At 47.6% G+C, this 20,879-nt stretch overlaps 1 protein-coding gene and 1 long non-coding RNA gene across 2 annotated transcripts in view; one reads left to right on the top strand and one right to left on the bottom strand.

Annotated features, from left to right (window-relative positions):
* Positions 1-20,879, top strand: part of LOC139064489 (uncharacterized) — a 42,969-nt gene that overhangs the window by 4,840 nt on the left and 17,250 nt on the right. The window lies entirely within an intron of this gene.
* LOC139064490 (uncharacterized) lies at positions 1,825-5,129 on the bottom strand. The gene is made up of 2 exons (XR_011517497.1): positions 4,990-5,129; positions 1,825-2,027 (listed from the first exon to the last, which is right to left on the bottom strand). It is a non-coding gene; the product is annotated as an uncharacterized lncRNA (long non-coding RNA).

The following is a 20,879-nucleotide window of genomic DNA, read 5'->3' on the forward strand; positions in this document are numbered from 1 at the left end:
GCATTTCCCAGTCACTCCAGGCATATACAGTGTAATGCAATCAGAAGCATTAATGCATTTATTTTTTCCATCATTTTTATTGCTCCCACAGACGAATCTGTGACAGCTCTAGTGGAAGATCCACAGACACTTCCGGGTTGAGGACCGGCGAGTCACCGGCCTCCGGTACGGAGTCAGGAAGCAGGGGATTACCAGAGGCAGATGGAGAGCGCCAGAGCAGTTCTCAATTTCTGAAATAATTTATGACAACTGCTACCAATGTGGATTGTGGAATAAAAAGAGATAAACTGTTAGTTTTCTCAATATTGTCATTGCAATCGCAGCAGATAACGCCATCTGCCGGCTTAAAATGGTTCTACAGGATAAGGTGTAAATTGGCCATGGTAAAATTTATAAATAATGTGTTATTGACAAGAACGTACATTGGAAGTTATACAGAACTAAAGAATTTAATGACTTTCTCTCCAACCTCCCAATTAATTTTATAATTTTATTGTTCATTTATTATATTTATTACTTCCTGTTCCAGACTGAAACAATCATCCAGCGTTTGGAAAGAGTCCTGTCACTTTCAGGAACTACATCTGTGGATCCTCATTTCATAACAGATGTTATTCTGCCCGAGGTATGTTTATATGACACTTATAAATATAAAAAAACACAACTTACTAGTATTTGTAATGTTTTGTAACACAAGCAGGAAGAAGTTGGATGCTAAAATTACATTTTCACCAACAGAAAATAGTGCCTTCACAATAATAATGTGGTCAAAGATCTGCATAATGTAGATTCTAACTTTTTCCAAATTAATTTGATGTAAAATTGTTTTATAGGCTCTGATTCAGTGGGTGCAGACTACAAATGTCATCTGCCGTTTTCAAGCAGAAGACTTGCTTATGAAGACCAAGCCATTCATTGACAATGAAGGGTATAGTAACATTTGGGTGCTGACTCCTGTTAGGAGCATGTATAATAAGCTGAAATTTTGAAACGCCATGATTTCTCTGACCTCACAGAAAAGCAGAACTGGCCATTAATGATGACACTCCAAAGGTAAAGCACACATAACAAGTATAGTATATAGTACATATGTATATATTTACAGTGAGGGCGGAGGGTGTTTGATGTCCCGGGAATTTTGCAACTTCTACTTCGAAATCAAAGAGGGGTTTTCAGCATACATGCATAAACATTGCATGTATATATATAAATATGTGTGTGTGTGTGTGTGTGTGTGTGTGTGTGTGTGTCCGTCATTTTCACAGGAAAGCAGTATTTTGGCAGACACGCTGGCAGCAGCCGAGTGGGTAAAGGGAACACTGTTCGAGGGAATGGTTAAAGTGCCATCCGTTCTGTCCATGGATGAGGAAGAACAGCAGGAAGTCCTTGAGGCAGTTCAAAGCTGGAACGAGGAACATGATTATGACTCTCCAGCAGAACATTTGACTTTTGCTTTTGAAAATAAAAATGACTATGACAAGTTCTGTTCCTTTATCATAGATGAGAAGAACCTCAAAGTTTTCTCCAGATTTGAGGTACAAGACTAAACAGCATAGGTCTTGGTTTTAATAAAGTTTTATTGTGTTCTAAGTCTTCTTTATTGGAGTCCCTTCACATTACAGAGAGTGATAAATCTATATACACAATACAAAACTTTATTGTTGTAAAATCACAATATCTATTAACAATAAACTACATTCCCAAATCTGTTGTAGTGACAAACAGCCTTTTCACTTCCAAGTTGTTTAAAATGTACTGCAATAACCATTTTAAGCCGGCAGATGGCGTTATCTGCTGCGATTGCAATGACAGTATTGAGAAAACTAACAGTTTATCTCTTTTTATTCCACAATCCACATTGGTAGCAGTTGTCATAAATTATTTCAGAAATTGAGAACTGCTCTGGAAGCTCTTCATCTGCCTCTGGTGCTCCCCTGCTTCCTGACTCCGTACCGGAGGCCGCTGACCCGCCGGTCTTCAACCCGGAAGTGTCTGTGGATCTTCCACTAGAGCTGTCACGGATTCGTCTGTGGGAGCAATAAAAATGATGGAAAAAATAAATGCATTAACGCTTCTGATTGCATTACACTGTATATGCATGGAGTGACTGGGAAATGCATTTGTAAACCGCTTGAAATATTTCAAATATTTTTGGTGACAGCCTTGTTTGTTTTGATTTTGTTAATAAAGTAAAAAATAAAAACGTTGGCATGATGAGGCCGATGATGCAATAAGTGCTGCAATTACTGAGGTCACTACAGCCTGTGGCAGCTGCAGGTACTGTGGCAGCAGTGGCAGGTGCCACTAAAAGTCGTGGCACCACCACTTCCGGGTGGTGCCACGACTTTTAGAGGCAGGGGGCGTGGCTAGTGCCACTAAAAGCCGTGGCACCACCCGGAAGTGTCTTGGCAGCAGTGGCATGGGCTGTGGCAGCAGTGACAGCGGCCATGGCAGCAGTGGCAGGTGCCACTAAAAGCCGTGGCACCACCCGGAAGTGTCTTGGCAGCAGTGGCATGGGCCGTGGCAGCTGTGGCAGCAGTGACAGCGGCCATGGCAGCAGTGGCAGGTGCCACTAAAAGCCGTGGCACCACCCGGAAGAGTCAGAGCTGCCAACGCAAGTGCCACTCGCGCTGCCGCTGCCACAAATTGCGCTCGGTCCAGCTGCGTAATTTCTCCGAGTTTTGCGGTTGCGGGCGGGAGTAGATATGCACACTACGGGTGCGGGCGGGAGTAGATATGCACACTACGGGTGCGGGCGGGAGTAGATATGCACACTACGGGTGCGGGCGGGAGTAGATATGCACACTACGGGTGCAGGCGGGAGTAGATATGCACACCACGGGTGCGGGCGGGAGTAGATATGCACACTACGGGTGCGGGCGTGAGTAGATATGCACACTACGGGTGCGGGCGGGAGTAGATATGCACACTACGGGTGCGGGCGGGAGTAGATATGCACACTACGGGTGTGGGCGGGAGTTTAATGCAGGGGCGGCATTAGGCCTGGCTACTTGGGCTGAAGCCCCGGATCTAAATCGCATAAGTAACATGCAGTACCAAAGTCCAACAGAGAGGGAGCAGCTGGCAGTAGTTTGTATACAGCCTGCCTGAGCCTCCACCACTGAAGAAGAAGCCCTTCAGCAGCCGGCTTCTTCTGCACTCTCTGCCTGAAACGCATGAGTGAAGATGGACATAAGGACGTTTTTTAGACCAAAAGTACGGCGACAGAACCCCAGCTTTGATGAGACTAGTGTTGACTCAGGTTTGTGAGTCTTATTTGAAAATATTTGTTGTGCTGCTGGTTTGCCTAAAGCTAGCTTACTATCAGGTAAATTTGTTGGAGAAAGAAAGGGAATATTTACTATCATCTCACACTAAACACTAACAGGAACAATACTCTGACCTGAAAATGCTTAATATGTAGCTTCAGATTAAAAATTATGTGGTACAAGACAAATATGATGTTGACCAGTGCGTGTCACGTGTGTGTGTGTGTGTGTGTGTGTGTGTGTGAGCGTGTGTGTGTGCGTGTGTTAAGCCCCGGATGTTCTTCAGTCCTTTATCCGCCCCTGGTTTAACGCTGCAGTTGCAGGCGTTAATGGTCAGAAATTCAGCGGGAGCGGGATGAAGAAAACAGTCCTGCGCAGGGCTCTACTATGTTGCGTTTGTGTTTCGTTTTTTTAATGAATTCGATTAAAAATAAAGGCGCCCGGCCCGACAGCCCTCGGGCCGGGCCGACACGAGGGCCTAGGGCTTCAGTGCAGGGCTCTACCTCTGCCTACATTGGACTTCTGAATCAGAACCTATGCTCACCTGTGTTCTCCCTCCTCCAGACGCTGAGCTGTCGTAGCAGTTCCAACCACAGACTTATCTGTGCATCCTAAGTCCCTCCTTTATAAATAAATCATTTTACCATCCGTTTTTGGTCTGTGTTGCATTCTGCATGTCGTGGGTTAGGTACCTTCCTCCAAACATGACACTTACTTGAGTAATAAACCCTATATCAGGAAAATATTGTCCTCGGTTTGTGTCCTTCCAGTGAGCTTTGCAGATGTGGGAAAATGTCATCAGGCAGTAATCATTGTTAAATTCATAATTATTCTCGGAGAGAGACCAACTCTTATCTGCCCCTGGGAGCCCCGTAATGCATAGTGTTGGGGTTATTAGGAGCGAACAATTAGTAAGCTTCAACTTACTTTTGGATTCTTCAATAAATTCTGTAAATATGGGAATATTTACTGATTTATTAATTAATTAAGATATTCTTAGATATACGGGGCACCATTCCCCTTTAACCGGGGAAAAATTGAATCCAAAACTCTTATCAGTCTTTCTTGAAGTTCGTAGAATCCTTGGAGCAGAGACTTCTCTTCGACACAACAAAGCTACTGGAGACGAAAATCTGAATTTTATAACGTTTAATTAACAATTTGTCAAATGAATAAACAGTGGCATAAATGAATAATAACCATGTGATAAAATAAAAGGATGTATATTCAAAATAATGTTCAAGGTGTTTGTGTGGTGTGTGTGAGTGAGTGTGTGTGTGTGTGTGAGATGAATGGGTCTTTGTTTCCCCAGAGTAGGTGGGGGGGAGTGAGCTGTGAGTGTGTGTGGGGCTCTTCCCCTCCCCTCGCATTCAACAGGAGACCTGGATGTGTAAAGTTTTCTACTTTCCCGAACACTTAGTGGCTTAGAATCACAGTAAAACTTAATTCAAACACTTCAAAAGTTAACAAACAACAAAAGGGTCACTTGTAAATTATTTAATCTAAAAGGAGTCGGCAGCCTGGCCAGAGCTGACGACTAAAGATATTAGCGATGATCAATAAGCAGTTTATTCTTTCAAAATGACCCGAAGGACAAATTGGGAGCGAAAGAGGAAAACACGAAGCTACTTTTTAAGCAATAGCGCGGTTTTATTGCTTATTCTGGACTATAGAGGAAACGGGAGAAGAAAAGGAGAGAGAAAATGAGTTTTCTGATCACCAGATGAGCAGCAAGGCGTCCCCGCTGTTATGATTTGACGGTTCTCCGTTTTTCTCCGCAGTTTTCAGCGTCATCCGTCGGTTTGATGCTTTCTCCGTTGTTTGGCTCCACGTGTGTTTCTCCACGAGCTGGACACAAAGAGGACGAAGTTTCTTTTGTGCTGAGTTTGACAACTTACAGCGTCTCTGAGAGCTGAATGGAGCTCCGCTCGTTCCCAGTCAGGTCCCGATGGAGTTAAGAGTGGTTTCCAGCGGTTGCGTGGCTCAACTTGGCACTTAGAGCTTCCGCGTGCTCAAGTTGTCGGAGCGTTCGACAAGCGTGTCCTTACCGCCAGGTATCCTGGGCAAAAGAACGAGGTTTCTTTGTCTCTGCTGAAGATTTATGGTCTTAGTTCGCGGGAAAAGCTCCACGGCTTCCCGCACATGCGCAGAACGTGTTTCTGGTACTAGGCAGTGACATCACCCAATGCTTCCGTGTGCAAAGCATCATGGGAAATGAAGTTTCTTGGCGCTGATGTGATTATTTGCTTTTCAGAGCAATTTAAGCACAGTCATTTTGGAGAAAATCACTGCATAGTAATTTCCTCATGAGGTCAGACCCTCAACAATAGCGTCATTTCAACATGGGGGTGTCTGCGACACGGTTTATATGCAGGTAGCGGCGCTGCGGCTGCTTTATATAGCGACTCGTTGCTTTCTCCCTCAACCCAAATCCTCGGATCACGCATTTTAGCTAAAACGCTAACGTTAGCTTGCCTTGCGTTGACTGTAGAGTTGTGGGTGATGGTCACGCAGATGTGTCATGAGATTTGAAGCGTTGCTGCCTTTCACAGACACTTTTTCTGCACGTGCTGCAAACAGGATAGCCGTCTTCTATCAACTGTCCCTCGGCATTCTTCAAATATCAAAAAAAAATGCCCGTACTTCCCACTTTGTCTTCTTTGAGGGATAATAAATGTCCTGAGCGCTGCTGTCTCCTCCTTTGGTCATTATTTCAGCTTTAGCCTCAAGAAAGTTTTGGTCGTAAACAAAGCGCACATGTGCCGCCGGCAACTTCAGCAGATGATACGGTGGCTGGTAAGGGTCACCGCGCCTACACCGCAGCCACGGTAACCCACCAAGATAATATATATATTTTAAAACAAGACGGTTATTATTTTTGTCAACTTTTTTACCGGGGTTTACCGCTACACCGGTTACCGTGACAACCCTAATCAGAACCCAAATCTACATTTCATCAAGACTGATCTTTTGCTTTCTGATAATTTGCTGCTCATGTTTACACACACACACACACACACACACACACACACACACACACACACACACACACACACACACACCTACCTGCAGTATCTATCACTTACAGTTCAAGCACTTTGTTTAAATTTCAAACACTTGAAACCTTGAAAACATGAAGAATAAAGATATTCATCAACATGAATTGGAATATATTGCTGTAAACAGTAGCAGTTTTAGACCTGGACAATGGGGGCGGCAAAATGGGTATTAGGTATTGAAAAATCCTTTTTATTTTCGGTAGTGCTGTGTGTCTTTTGGAGAACATATGTTACAGCGGCGACGGCTACTTGCTTTTTTGCTCTTGCCTTCTTTATGCCTTGGGGTATAAATGCATCACATATTGTAATAAGTTGGTCAAGTAAATCACGCATAAGGAAGTGTGATCGCCCAGGGCACCAAACGAGCTAGGACTGCCCCTGGTTGTAGATCTTAGCTCATGTATTGTTTTCTTTTGACATTTATATACTTTTAACATCTTAATACTTATAATTATTTTACAGTGTCTGTTTCGTACCTTGCTTCTAACCTTTTTTTCCGTTGGTTTGGCATGGACCTTGTTCATTTCGTTCAGAATTGCCATCAGCACCATGAGCGTTTTTAGCCTATGTTGGGGAGTGCTGAAGCACCCCTAAATCATCTCCCAGCACCCCTAAAATGTGAGAATTTAAAATGTTTATTTTTACTAAATGTTTTAATCACACTTGTAAAATGTAAAAAGCATACAGTGCTTGGTTGAAACGTCTTATTTCAGTAGCAAAAATGCAGCAAAGCTCTCCCTCCTCAAAAGTAGTTTGATCCTGTTCACCTTTGCCAGAGTCCAGCTCCGAGCCTCCGTAGGCCAGCAGCCTCCATAGCTGAGTGGCTGCTGTAGTAAAGGGAGACCAGAATTACCCGCAAATTGAAACTCTGTCCCACGTTGCTGAAGGGTTTCCGTTTCATGTTTAAATCTTAAATTAAACTGTTTGTGAAGAGAAAGCAGTGGCTGTTAATCCAGCAAGGACGCGGGATTTTATGCAGGAGCGCGCTCCGCGCATGAACCACACCAACAAAAGGAAAGACAGAGCGTGCGGAGGTAAGACTGTCATGACCCTGCCATGCCCTGACCTGCATGCACCATCATTCATCTCATCAGCCTTCATTCATCACACCTGGTCCCCTCATCAAGTGCTGTAAGCAAACTCCAGGGGCAGCATGTTGATATGTGACATTACCAGGGGGGCTGCCAGAGATTTTGGGCCCCATGAAAAAACATCAAGTTGGGCCCCCTGGGGGCTTGTCCATAGCTGGAGCTGGGGTTCCACCCTCCCAGATTTCAAAGGGAGAAAAAAATATAATATATATACTTCATATTAGTGTTTCAGTTTTGCTTAATTATGTAGGTCTACATGCATTCTTACTTATTTACATATCATTTTCACCAGCTGTCTCTCATTAAACAGTGAATTTCCTTCAACAGAATTAGCAATATCACTGCTGAAAAAAGCAGGAAATGCTGAAAGGTGTTAATCTCCTTTTCCCTATTACTCCCTTAAAATGTGTTTATTCTAAAATGTTATTTGATGATCAAATTCAAATTTGGATATCTAATTAAATGTCCATGTTGTGTCAAAGCTTTACATAACTACATTTTCAGCTGTCTTCTGTCACGACGTGCTGGTGAGTGGAGCGGATGTAAGGATCCAAACGCTGGGAAGCAATCAGGCAGAAAGACAACCTGGGACAGGTAAAGTCTTTTAATGATAAACACGCGCAGGACATGGGAACAACGAACCAACCAGAGACACAGAACTGGAGGGGTTTAAATACAAGCGGGGTGGGAGCTTGGGTGATTGGAAAACGAGAGGCAGGTGGGAGCAATTAACAGAGACGCAGGTTGAACACAATGGGGAGACAGGACAGGGTGTGACATCTTTCCTCTTGAAATCAAGTATTTCTGTATGACTGACAAAAATTAAGGATTCACTGCTCACAAGATGACTTCTTTATTAAGTCTCGATGCCTTCATCACAGACACAAAATGAATAAGCACACAGTTCAAGCCGAAGTCAGTTAGGGTTACATAAAATTTTAAAGTTGGTTAACTTTGCATGAATTTGTTTATAAGTCTCTAGAAACCCCATTTTTCTCAACAACAAAAAAACAGCTAAAAATATATTCAGCCTGATTGTACACAGCAAGATTTATTATTTACAGTGATATAATTAATAATGCTCCTGAGAGACATACTTAGTGACGGACTAAATAACAATGCTTCAACCTGCCAGTGTTGCCAACTGTTTTTGACTGAAAGTAGCTGAAGTTCCCCCCAAAAGTCACTAGATGTCGCCAGATGATGTCACGTGCTAATTTACATATTGATGACATCATCACGCCACATTAGCGTTCGTTTTCCCCATAGCATCTAATATATATATATAGGACTAAAAGGGAGGAAAATAAAAACTATGTTATATGTTAAAGTTATTAATTAGTATGATTAAAATGGGCCCAAATTGCTTTGAAATGTACAATAAATTCCAAAACTACCAATAAAGGGGCATTAAGACAGATATGGTGTGGTGATCCAAACAGTTCTGTTGTAGGATATAACTCAGACCTCCTGCTCTCCTCATTCTCACAGACATTTTCCTAAAAAGCTGTTTTTTACACCTCATAGGTTCTCAACTTCTCTGTTGTGCATTCTCTCCATCGTGATAATAACGGTGCACCGAGCAAAAGGGAGCGGGTGTCTCATAGTATAACCATCCCTGTGTCACTGAAGGAAATTCAGATGAGCCACAGAGCTGCGTGTGTAAACGGGACGGTAGTTGAAACTCCCGATGACTTCATTTGCCAAATGCAGGAAAAGCCAAAGTGTCTGACGGCTGCAGAACCAGAGATGGCCCCCGCGCCGTCTCTAGTAGAAGCGTGAGCCTGCAGTAATATGAAAGCAGCAGACGTAAATCGGCGGTCTCCAGCTCTGCAGCTGTACTCTGTCTTCAGCGAATCAGACCGGCCGAAAACGGTTTATGATTGGTCAGTCCTCGTGCACATGTGCAGAGTATCGTTCTCTTTCCTTACTCCCGGAAGAACGGTTCAGAGTGCAAATGGTTTCTTTGTTGCTAATCTGTGGGGAATATCTACATGAAAGTTCTACAGAAAGTAGCAACGGGTCCTGAGAAATGTCGCTAACTTTGTCGCTAGGCGCTTTTTGGAAAAAAAGTCGTTGAGGGGGGTCAAAAAGTTGTTAGGAACAGTGACAAAGTCGCTGAGTTGGCAACACTGCAACCTGCCCAGCATCCAAAACAATCTATACATTTTTACTGATTTTTATATATAATTATCATTATGTGGAAAAACAATGTGTTTATCACCAAAAATAGCCTTTTTATATTCCTTTGTAATATAACTGATAGAGAAGAGAGCCTTAAGTGATTCCCAGAGAACCCCTTAAATGAGGCTGCTAGCTAACATGCAACATTGCTCACCTTCTTGAGGTTCATTGGGTTGTGAGGGGACACCTGCTGACATATCATCAGCTGCTGATTCTGGTAGGGACTAGGACAACAACCCATTTACCATAATTAGATGAAACACAGTTCTATTTCATCTAGTCTTAGCCCTTAAGCTAGCTGCTATTGGAAGGATGATCTCAGTATCAGCCAATCATAAAGAGCTTAAATGTATGCCCACCAATGGTGGGCACCCCTTGTGGGTATATAAGTGGAGCAACTCCACTGTTCGCCTCCGTTATCTCTTCAAGCCAAGCTTAAGAGCTTTCTTTAAAGAGCAAATTATCTAGAAACAACATTCAACTCACCAGTCATGTCCAGCAACGCAAGGACCTGCCCGGCCTGCCAGACGGGCTCCATCTCCAGTGGCGACCTGCACATCAAATGTGAGGTCTGTCTCGGGGCTCATCACGTTGGCCTGGCCTTGACCCCCCAGGCCTCGTGCCCATTTTGTGCTGCTCTGCCCGTGGCTGAAAAGATCGCTGCCCTTCTCGAGGGCCGTCATGTCGAAGTTCACACAGACAACCAGGTGGCGGCAGCCTACATAAATCGCCATGGGGGAGTTCAATCGGTAGCCACAGATTTACTGTGTTGGGCACATGTCCACCTGCTGTCCATCAAAGCCACCTACATTCCTGGGTTCCTGAATGTGGCAGCAGACATCCTGTCGAGAGGGGGACCCCGCGACTCCGACTGGCGTCTGCATCCCGCACTGATATCACAGATCTGGATCAAGTTCGGGGAACCCTCTGTGGATCTGTTCGCAGCTCGCGAAAACGCTCAGTGTCGCCTGTGGTTTTCCCTGAGTCCCCGGGACCACCCCCCGCTTGGAGCGGACACCTTCTCACGCCAGCCCTGGCCTCAGACGCTCCTGTATGCGTTTCCGCCGGTCCCACTGATTCCCCGTCTCCTGGACCGAGTTCGGTCTGAACAGCTCTCGGTAATTCTGGTAGCTCCCAGACGCTTGTCCGCGTCATGGTTTCCGGACCTGCAAGCGCTAGTGTCCGACTCCCCGTGGAGGCTCCCGTGGAGGGCGGACGCCCTTCTCCAGGCGGATGGGATAATCAAACATCCTCCAGAAATAGGCCAATGGCTGTGGGTCTGGCCGCTGAGCGGTCACGCTTAGAGGCTTCTGGGCTGCCGCATGATGTGGTCGCCACGATTCGGAGTGCGCAGGCGCCTTCTACCGTCGCATCCTATGCTGCTAAATGGGCAGCTTTCCAAAAATGGTGCACAGAGCGGAATGTTAAAGCGCTCTCCTGCCAGCTGGCGGATGTCCTATCATTTCTGCAGATACTGGTGGACAGGGGCCTCGCATTCAGCACTATTAAAACATATGCTGCAGCTATCTCATCCTGTCACCAAGGTTTTGGAGATAGATCTGTTTTCAATCATCCCCTGACAAAACGTTTTCTAAAAGAAGAAGAAGAAGAAAATATAATTTCTATAGCGCCTCTCAAGATAAAAATCATGAGGCGTTTCACAAAAACAAAGAATATAAAAATTGTAAAAATAGAAAAAAGCATTTTGAAAATGTTTAAAAATATATTTAAAATGAGCAATAAGCAATTGCGATTTAAAAGAAAAAATGTTAAGGAAGAGAGAGAGTGAATAGGAAAGAGGGAAATCAGTGGATCCTGAGGAAGGTGGAATAGGTGGGGAGAGTCGAATAAAGAGAGAGTGGTGAAGAAGGTCATACAAAAGCCAGCTTGAACAAGTGAGTCTTCAGCTGCTTTTTGAAGGAGACCACTGAGTCCACTGATCTCAGGCTCAGGGGGAGAGAGGTCCAGAGTCTGGGAGCCACAGCAGCAAATGATCTGTCACCTTTGGTCTTTAGCCTGGTGCGCTGCACAACCAGTAGGCTTTGATCACTGGACCTCAGGGACCTGCTGGGGGTGTAGGGACTAAGAAGATCACCAATGTAAGATGGTGCTTGTCCATGTAAGGCCCTATAGACCAGAACCAGGATCTTGAAATGAACCCTGAAGTTCACTGGCAGCCAGTGAAGCTGGAGGAGAAGCGGGGTGATGTGGGTGTGTTAGGAGGACTTGGTCAGAAGCCGAGCACAGGCGTTCTGAACCACCTGTAGACGGTTCAGGGAGGTTCTGCTCAGACACGTGAAAAGAGAGTTACAGTAGTCTAAGCGTGAGGAGATGAAGGTGCAGAGAACAGTCTCAAGTTCAGAGCGAGACAGAATGGGACTCAGCTTAGCAATGTTCCTGAGATGGAAGAAGGAAGAGCCAACAAGAGAACTGACATGAGAATCCAGGGTGAGAGCTGGGTCAAAGGTCACGCCAGGATTCCTGACGGAAGGTTTGGTGTGAGAAGCAAGCTAACCAAGAGAGTCTCTAAAAGGTGTCAGAAGGTACAGACTTGTGTCCCGCCCGCTATTTCCAATGTGGGACCTAACGGTGGTTCTGCGCGGCTTATCTGAAGCCTCATTTGAACCCTTGGACCAGGCCTCACTCAAGTTTCTGTCACTCAAAACTGCCTTGCTGCTGGCGCTGGCATCAGTCAAGAGAGTGAACGACCTAACTGCCCTCTCAGTGGCTCCCGCATGCCTCAGGATCCGGGAAGATGGCGGGTCTGCTGTTTTCTGCCCCAACCCAGCCTTTGTGCCCAAAAACATTAATACTTCCTTCAAATCCAGGTCAATTTCATTGGCTGGACTTTTTCCTCCTCCCCATAATTCTGATGAGGAGGCGGCTTCCCATCTTCTCTGCCCGGTGCACGCGCTCACACGATATGTGTCACGCACTTCAGGGATTTGCCGCTCACAAAGCCTGTTTGTGCACTACAGAGACTCTTCCCTTGGACAAGCGCTGTCAACCCAGCATCTTTCACACTGGCTGTGTGACGCCATTTCACTCGCTTACACATCATCAGGGCGGGATCCTCCTGAGACACTCCGGGCTCACTCAGCCAGAGGGATTTCCTTTTCTATGGCGCTCCACAGTGGTGTGTCGATGGAAGACATTTTTCAGGCTGCTTCATGGGCTTCCCCATGTCCCTTTACTCGTTATTATTTATGAGATGTGTCTTCAGGTTCCATCAATCGTTCAGTGCTTGGACCTCAGGCAGGCTGAGTGAAAGCATTATGGCACCACATCAGCCCTACTTGAATGAATTTCATCCTCTTGTGGATGATGATTTTAGTGGGGGCCCCACTCTTATCTCTGGCTGCCTCATCCTTTTAAGCCCTCGGCTGAGGCTGAGCGGCCCTCTCTAAAATGAGACATGTTGGGTGTGTCCATTTGGTTGACCTAACCAGTGTGGCGTAAACCCATCCAGCTGCGCATTATTCCAATAGCAGTTAGCTTAAGGGCTAAGACTATACGACATAGAACGTTGGTTACGTATTGTAACCCCAGATTCTATGAGTCTAATCGCAGCCCTTAAGCAAATGGCCCCACTGGTTCTGTTAGGACCAAGAGCCATTGGAGGCAAACAGTGGAGTCGCTCTACTTATATACCCACAAGGGGTGCCCACCATTGGTGGGCGTACATTTAAGCTCTTCATGATTGGCTGATGCTGAGATCATCCTTCCAATAGCAGCTAGCTTAAGGGTTGCGACTAGACTCATAAAATCTGGGGTTACAATACGTAACCAACATTCCTCTCACTATGGATATCAAAGCCAACAAACAGGTTGAATTTAACCACTCACTAACTAAACCCACTTTTCTTTGAGAAAAACTGTGTGACATACTGACGCCCTCTCTTCTGCCTGTCCTCTTTCTCCTTTCTTTCTTTCCTTTTCCGTGACTCAGACATATTTTTACTGCAGCCTCTGCTGTCTGACTGCTGCGTGAAGCTGGCCTCGCCTGCTACGCGACCCTCGGCCAGGTGAACTGTACCATTTTATGCCGTTGGGGGGGGGGGGGGGGGTCAAATTAATTAGTCAAAATAAAGTAGGGACCTCTGAACAAATTTACATTTCATAAAGACTAAAAGATTGTTTGTTTAATGTCTTAAATGAGCAAAAATACTGCAAAGTAAAGTACTTGTGATTTTTAAATTGTATTTATTTTTTATTCAACTTTGAAACTTTTTTTGGCCCCTGATGTCAGACTGGTCGGCTGGATACGGGAGTTGAGCTTGTGGAGAGCATTGTCTCACAGACGCGGAAGTGATAGCGTCCGTGAAATGCCGGCTCTCGGTTTAATCTAAGAATCTCAGAGCGTTCGAGCGTCAATGAAGTGATGCGGAAATGCTGGGTTTTCCCGAAGTAAGTAAGAACACTTACTGTGAGCTGAGAGTTCGTACGATGGATCGGTTGCTTGGAAACTCTGATCATAGATCCGAAGAAACGATGACTGTGGTGAGCTGGGGAGGCGACTTCCGTATATAGTCACAGTTCGTGACGTAGGTGCGACGTGGAGGGAATCCCCGCGAGGGGCATGCTGGGAGTTGTGGTCCATGGTGGAGGCCGGCTAGCTGGGAGAGGCTGGTTTGGGGACTTGGGTTCTGACAGGACCCCCCCCACCCCCCACCCACCCCGTCGAGGGACTGCTCCTGAAGTCCCAGGGTGGCCCCGGCGGTTCTAGAAGTCAGAGATCAGGTCAGGGTCCAGGATGGAGTGGGCCGGTTCCCAGGAGCGTTCCTCTGGGCCGTAGTCCGCCCAGTCCACGAGGTACTGACATCCCTGACCCCTGCGACGGGCGTCCAGGATGCATCGGATGGTGTAGATGGGCTCACCGTCGAGGAAGCGGGCAGGCGGAGGCGCCGGAGCCAGAAGCAGGGAGGATTCCACATGGGGCTTGAGTCGGGAGATGTGGAAGGTGGGATGAATGCGGAGAGTCGCCGGTAACCGCAGCCGGTACGAGACTGGGTTGATGACCTTCTGTATTGTGTAAGGCCTGAGGAACCAGGGAGCAAGCTTTTTGGACCCTGCACGGAAGCGGAGGTCCGCAGTGGACACCCAGACCTTATCCCCAGGGACATAAGAGGGACAAGGACAAGACGGCGGAGATGTTGGCGAGCGTAATGGCCATTGGCTCGGGTGATGGAAGCTCGTGCCTTGATCCAGGCATTCTTGCAGTACCTCACTAGGGATTGTGCGGCAGGTACAGCAACTTTGGGCTGCTGGTGGGCGAAGACCGGGGGTTGGTAGCCATAGCAGACCTCGAAAGGGGACAAATGAGTCGTTGAAGAGGTGTGAAGGTTGTGGGACAGCTCTGCCCACAGGAGGTATTTAGGCCATTGCGAGGGTTGGGCCGAGACAAAGCACCGGAGGTACCGACCCAGCTGTTGGTTAGCCCGCTCCGTCTGACCATTGGTCTGCGGGTGATAGCCTGAGGATAGGCTGACTGATGCTCCCATTAGGTGGCAAAAGGCTTTCCAGAATTGGGCCGTAAACTGGGGACCCCGGCCGGAGACCACATCAACAGGGAAGCCGTGCAGGCGCACCACGTTCTCCAGGAATATTTCCGCCGTGCGTCGGGCCAAAGGGAGACCCGGAAGGGCGATGAAGTGGACCGCCTTAGAAAACCAGTCAGTGACTGTGAGGACCGTGTTGAGGTTGTTGACCGGGGGGAGTCCTGTCACGAAATCCAGACCCACGTGGGACCACGGACGGCAGGGCACTGGAAGAGGTCTGAGGACACCAACAGGGGCCTGGCTGGGTGCTTTGGAGCAGGCGCAGATGTCACAGGCGGTAGTGTATTCCTTAACATCTCTTGCCATGCAAGGCCACCAGAGTGCTCGCTGGAGGAACCTCAGAGTTCGAGAGAACCCCGCGTGGCCAGACAGGCGTGAGGAGTGGGTCCAGGAGAGCGCCTCACTGCGACATGATGTAGGCGCATAGAGACGAACCGCGGGGGTCTCTGGAGGTGCGGGGTCGTTCCGGAGGGCGTTCTGGATAGCCTCCTCCAACGGCCACCTTAGGTGGGCCAGGAAACGGTGCTCTGGGAGAATTGGTGCAGGCTCGGACGTGGGCGTGGAGTGTGTGAACTGGCAGGAGAGGGCATCAGCCTTCTGGTTCTTAGTCCCAGGGCGGTAGGCAAGATGGAACTCATAGGGCTCGAAGAAGAGGGCCCAGCGGGCCTGGCGAGGATTGAGCTGCTTGACTGATCGGATGTGAGTCAGGTTCTGGTGGACCGTCCAGATAGTGAAAGGCTGGGTGGTGCCTAGAAGCCACTGTCTCCACTCCTCCAGCACCCATTTTATGGCCAGCAGTTCCCGATCACCCATGCTATACTTCTGCTGGGTGGCGGAAAACTTCCTAGCGAAGTAGGTGCAGGGATGGAGTCTGTCATCGGGATGGCACCGGCACCGACGTCCGAGGCATCGACTTCGACCACGAAGGGCTCCGTAGTCTCTGGATGGCGGAGGATAGGGGCCGACGTGAACCGGGTGACCAGGTGGCGGAAGCCCGAATGACGTCTGGTGTCAGACGGAACGGTTGGCCGGGAGGGCTTGGTCGGGGGAGGAAGGTGAGTGGTGCCACAATGGTGCTGAAGTTCTTAATAAAACGGTGGTAAAAATAGCAGAAGCACAGAAAACTCTATAGCTGTTTTAGGCTCGTAGGAAGGGGCCAGTCAGCGTATGCCTGGACCTTCTGAGGGTCCATGGTTATGACCTGGTCCGAGATCATGAAGCCCAGGAATGAGATAGCCCGCTGGTGGAAAGAGCATTTCTCGGGCTTGCAGTATAGGTTGTTGCTCAGAAGCCGGGTCAGGACGGCACGAACATGGTGGAGGTGTTCGGCCTCGGACTTGGAGTAAATCAAGATGTCATCCAGGTAGGCAAACACCCACCGGCCCAGCATGTAGCGGAGAACATCGTTAATGAGGCGTTGGAATACGGCGGGGCTATTGCACAACCCGAAGGGCGTGACCTGGTACTCCCAATGACCGGTGGGGGTGATGAATGTGGTCTTCCACTCATCCCCAGCTTTGATGCGGACCAGATTGTAGGCGCTCCGGAGGTCCAATTTTGTGAACATCCACGCCTAGGAGATGGAGTCCAGAGCAGTCGTGAGGAGTGGCAGGGGATGGCGGCCCCGATAGTGATTTTGTTTAGACCCCGGTAGTCTATACAGGGACGAAGGTCGCCTTCCTTTTTCTTCACAAAGAAGAAGCCTGCAGCACCCAGGGAAGAGGAGTGAAACCCTGCTGGAGGGCCTGGTTGATATACTCCTCCATAGCTCTGGTTTCGGAGGGAGAGAGAGAGAAAAGGCGCCCACGGGGAGGACTGGTACCTGGTTGTAGCCTGATCTCCATGTCATATGGGCGGTGAGGCGGCAGTGTGGTGGCGCATCGCTTATCGAAGACTGCAGCCAGGTCTCGATAGGGTAGTGGCGGATTGGGCGGTAGAGGACCAAGACCACCAGCCGGGCGGTCTGCCATGGATGGAGGAGGAGAGAGGTGGGCCTGACACTGGGTCCCCCAGCCTAAAAGGTGGTTCTGGGACCAGGAAATCTGGGGGTCGTGGAGACTGAGCCAGGGGAACCCCAAGATGGTGGTCGTGGAGACGGAGCCAGGGGAACCCCAAGATTAGAGGAGAGGAGGGAGCAGAGATGATGAGAAAGTGGAGCGTTTCCCAGTGGCCTTGGAGGACCATCTGGAGTGACTGGGTTCGTTCTTGGACAGGATAGGGCTGGAGAGGTCTGCCGTTCACCGAGGTCACCAAAACAACTCATTCCAGGGGAGTCAGGGGGATCCGTAGGCATTTAGCCAGATCCACATCCATGAAGTTGTCGGCGGCCCCTGAGTCCATCAGAGCATGCACCTGATGTGAGGTCTCATCGTGTAGGAGGGTGACAGGAAGGAGGAGTCAGTGGGAAGAGGTAGAGGCAGAGGGTGACCCAGGCTGAGCTACCCCGATACTCAGTGGGTTCCTCCTTTTCCCGGCCGTAATGGGCAGTCCAGGCTCCGGTGGTCGGGAGAGCCACAATAGGCACAGAGACCCTCGCGCCACCGTCGCTGTCTCTCCTCCGGGGAAAGGTGGCCTAGCTGCCTAGGCTCCTCAGTAGAAGTGGGTCTGGAAGCTGGCGTTGGTGAACAAGGAAGAGGTCCGGGCGCTCTGAGTGGGCGAGTGGATTATCTGGGTCGAACCAGAACCTGCTGGTCGATGCGCAACGCCAGGTCGGCAACCTCATCCAGGGTCTGGGGTAGTTCTCTTCCCGCCATCTCGTCTCGGATGTAGGGCGCCAACCCCTCCAAAAAAACAGCTCGAAGGGCAGAGTCATCCCACTGTAGTTTGGCCGCGATGGTGCAAAACTCTGACGCATAGGCGCACACAGAGCATTCACGTTGGCGGAGCTTTAAGAGACGTGCTTCAGCCCCCACTTCGCTACTGGGTGGAACGAAGGTCTTCCTGAGGGTGGCCACAAAAGCAGCATAGTCATTGCAGGTAGGGGATTTAGAATTATAAAGAGCAGCGGCCCACTCCTGAGCGCGTCCAGAAAGCAGGGAGGTGAGGTGCGCAACCCGAGAGCGGGCAGTGGGGAAGCGTCCCGGTTGGCACTCGAATTGCATATCGAGGGAGGCGAGCAGACCATCTGGGCTCCCAACCTCTCCATTCCACCTCTCCGGTAGGCTGAACTGCAGCTCCTCCTTAGGTGGAGCGAGGGCTTGCTGCCGGAGAGCATTGAGGGATGTGGTCAACTGAAGGGTGAGGTCGGTCAGGGAGTTCACCTTGGTTTTGAGCCGATCAACCAAGGCGTGGAACTGAACTATCTCCTTCTTCATTTGCTCAAACTCCGCTGGGTTAACGGACTTAGTCATCCTGTCAGACTGGTCGGCTGGATACAGGAGTTGAGCTTTTAGAGAGCGTTGTCTCACAGACGCGGAAGCGATAGCGTCGGTGAAACGCCGGCTCTCGGTTTAATCTAGGAATCCCCGAGCGTTCGAGCGTCAATGAAGTGACACGGAAATGCTGGGTTTTCCCGAAGTAAATAAGAACACTTACTGTGAGCTGAGAGTTCGTACGATGGATCGGTTGCTTGGAAACTCTGATCATAGATCCGAAGAAACGATGACTGAGTGGTGAGCTGGGGAGGCGACTTCCGTATATAGTCGCGGTTCGTGACGTAGGTGCGACGTGGAGGGAATCCCCGCGAGGGGCATGCTGGGAGTTGTGGTCCATGGTGGAGGCCGGCTAGCTGGGAGAGGCTGGTTTGGGGACTTGGGTTCTGACACCTGACAGCTGTGGGCCCTTAGAATCTTCCTAATCTTTCACCGCTTTACGGCGCCCCTGGACGTTACTATTGTCTAACATCATTTTTTTGAAAAATAACCGTGTGACCAACACAGAAGGAAGACACTGAGAGAAAAGCTGTGTTGTGACCACAGGTAAACATCTGTTGAATGTCAGCAAAAACAAGCCCTGAAGTCCTATGAATCCGTGATAACAGACATGCACGTTACTCAAACTTTGTTGTGGCCTTATATGATGCTTGGAAGTGTTCTTTTTGTTTTTAAGGGATAGTGAAAATGATGTTGAAAAAATCAAAAAGTTAATTATTGTGCATTTAATGGAGGTGTAAGAAACCCTAGTCCTGGAGAGCTGCTACCCAGCATGTTTAGAGACTACACAGCATTAACACACCTGATGATAATCAGCAGGTGATTAACATGCCTCTGTAGAGCCTCATGAGCTGCTGAACATGGAATCAAATGTGTTGAAGCAAGGAAACCTCTAAAATGTGCTAGATAGTGGCTCTCCAGGACCAGGGTTCCCTACCCCTGCTTTTATGTGTGAGTGACTGGATGAGTGACCAGCGGTTCACAACTTTTTCCCACAAGCACCCTCTTGTTTGTTTCCAACATGAGCCAAGCACCTTACAACCACAATCCCTACGCACACACGCACATCAAAAGTGAATGATTCTACATTTTATATATCCATAAGGGTTGTAACTCTAATACACAGTGTTAATTGTACAATTGTTTGTGTCCTGAGCAGTTTATAAATTTAATTTTGAAAAATATCATCTTTAGAACCTCACAACTTCATCACAGACACAAGTGTGTGGACCCCCTGCAATCTTGTGGACAACCCATTAGGGTGCCAGGTACCCAGGATTGGGAAACACTGCTATATATGGTTTAATGAAAATAGAAGCCGTTTACTGTTTGCCCCTCTACTCATTTATTTGGTAGTACCTATGTAAAAAAAGATCCATTCCATCGGTATGTGACATGAAAAGATCTAAACACGTGTACTGATAATACCAATAATGTAGATTTTAACTGATCATTTGTAGTAAAGATTAACAGTTATGGCATGAAATTGATCACAAATATTGATCAAACAGCAGCATGTAAACAACATGTAGGTGTTTGGTTGGAAGTGTGAACATGGAGTTGTACTGGACAAGACAGCACAGCTTCAAATTTATGAGCCGAGGACTTGATTGTCCTTTGTTTACATAAGAATGATGATGCACATTAAGGAAAGCAGCACAAACTTTTCTTTCATATGCAAAGTACTTGTATTTTGGAATGGATAATTTATTATTTACAATTAGTGTCATTGTTCTCTATGTCACTTTTTTTACTCATATCTGTCAAGTACTTGTATGTGTGTGAGGGAGGCCTATATGCGGGTCTTTGTTTTGTAAGTCTTAACACTGAGGTGTACTCTACTCCACAGCATGACTGAAATGTTGTGAGACTATTACTTTACTCTGTCTACATCATCTGTTTACATAAGCATGATGATGGATATACTGACTGTCCCACAAACTAGGTACAGGTCTAGAGGTGATCGGGCTTTCTCGGTCTTGGCTCCTTCTCTCTGGAATGAGCTTCCACTTGATATTAAACTGTCACCGTTGCTGCATGTTTTTAAGAGTCGTTCGAAAACTCATTTTTATCGTTTAGCTTTTATGTGACTTGTATGCTTTTATGCTCCCTGTTTACATTTTGTATGGTGCTTTTATGTCTGTATGTTGTTTTTATCTCTTTTTTATTCTATCTGTGTTTTTATTGTATTTTATGTTCAGCGCCTTGGACTCCTGCAAAGGCAGTGGAAGGTGTTGTACAAATAAAGATTGATTGATGATGCACATTATGGAAAACAGTTTTCACTTTTGATTCATAAGCAACGTATTACTATTTTGGGAGAGTTGAGTTTGTATTTTAAATCTTT

The sequence above is a fragment of the Nothobranchius furzeri genome, unplaced genomic scaffold, assembly GCF_043380555.1.
Source record: "Nothobranchius furzeri strain GRZ-AD unplaced genomic scaffold, NfurGRZ-RIMD1 Scf031, whole genome shotgun sequence".
In the NCBI taxonomy this organism is placed as follows: Eukaryota; Metazoa; Chordata; class Actinopteri; order Cyprinodontiformes; family Nothobranchiidae; genus Nothobranchius; species Nothobranchius furzeri.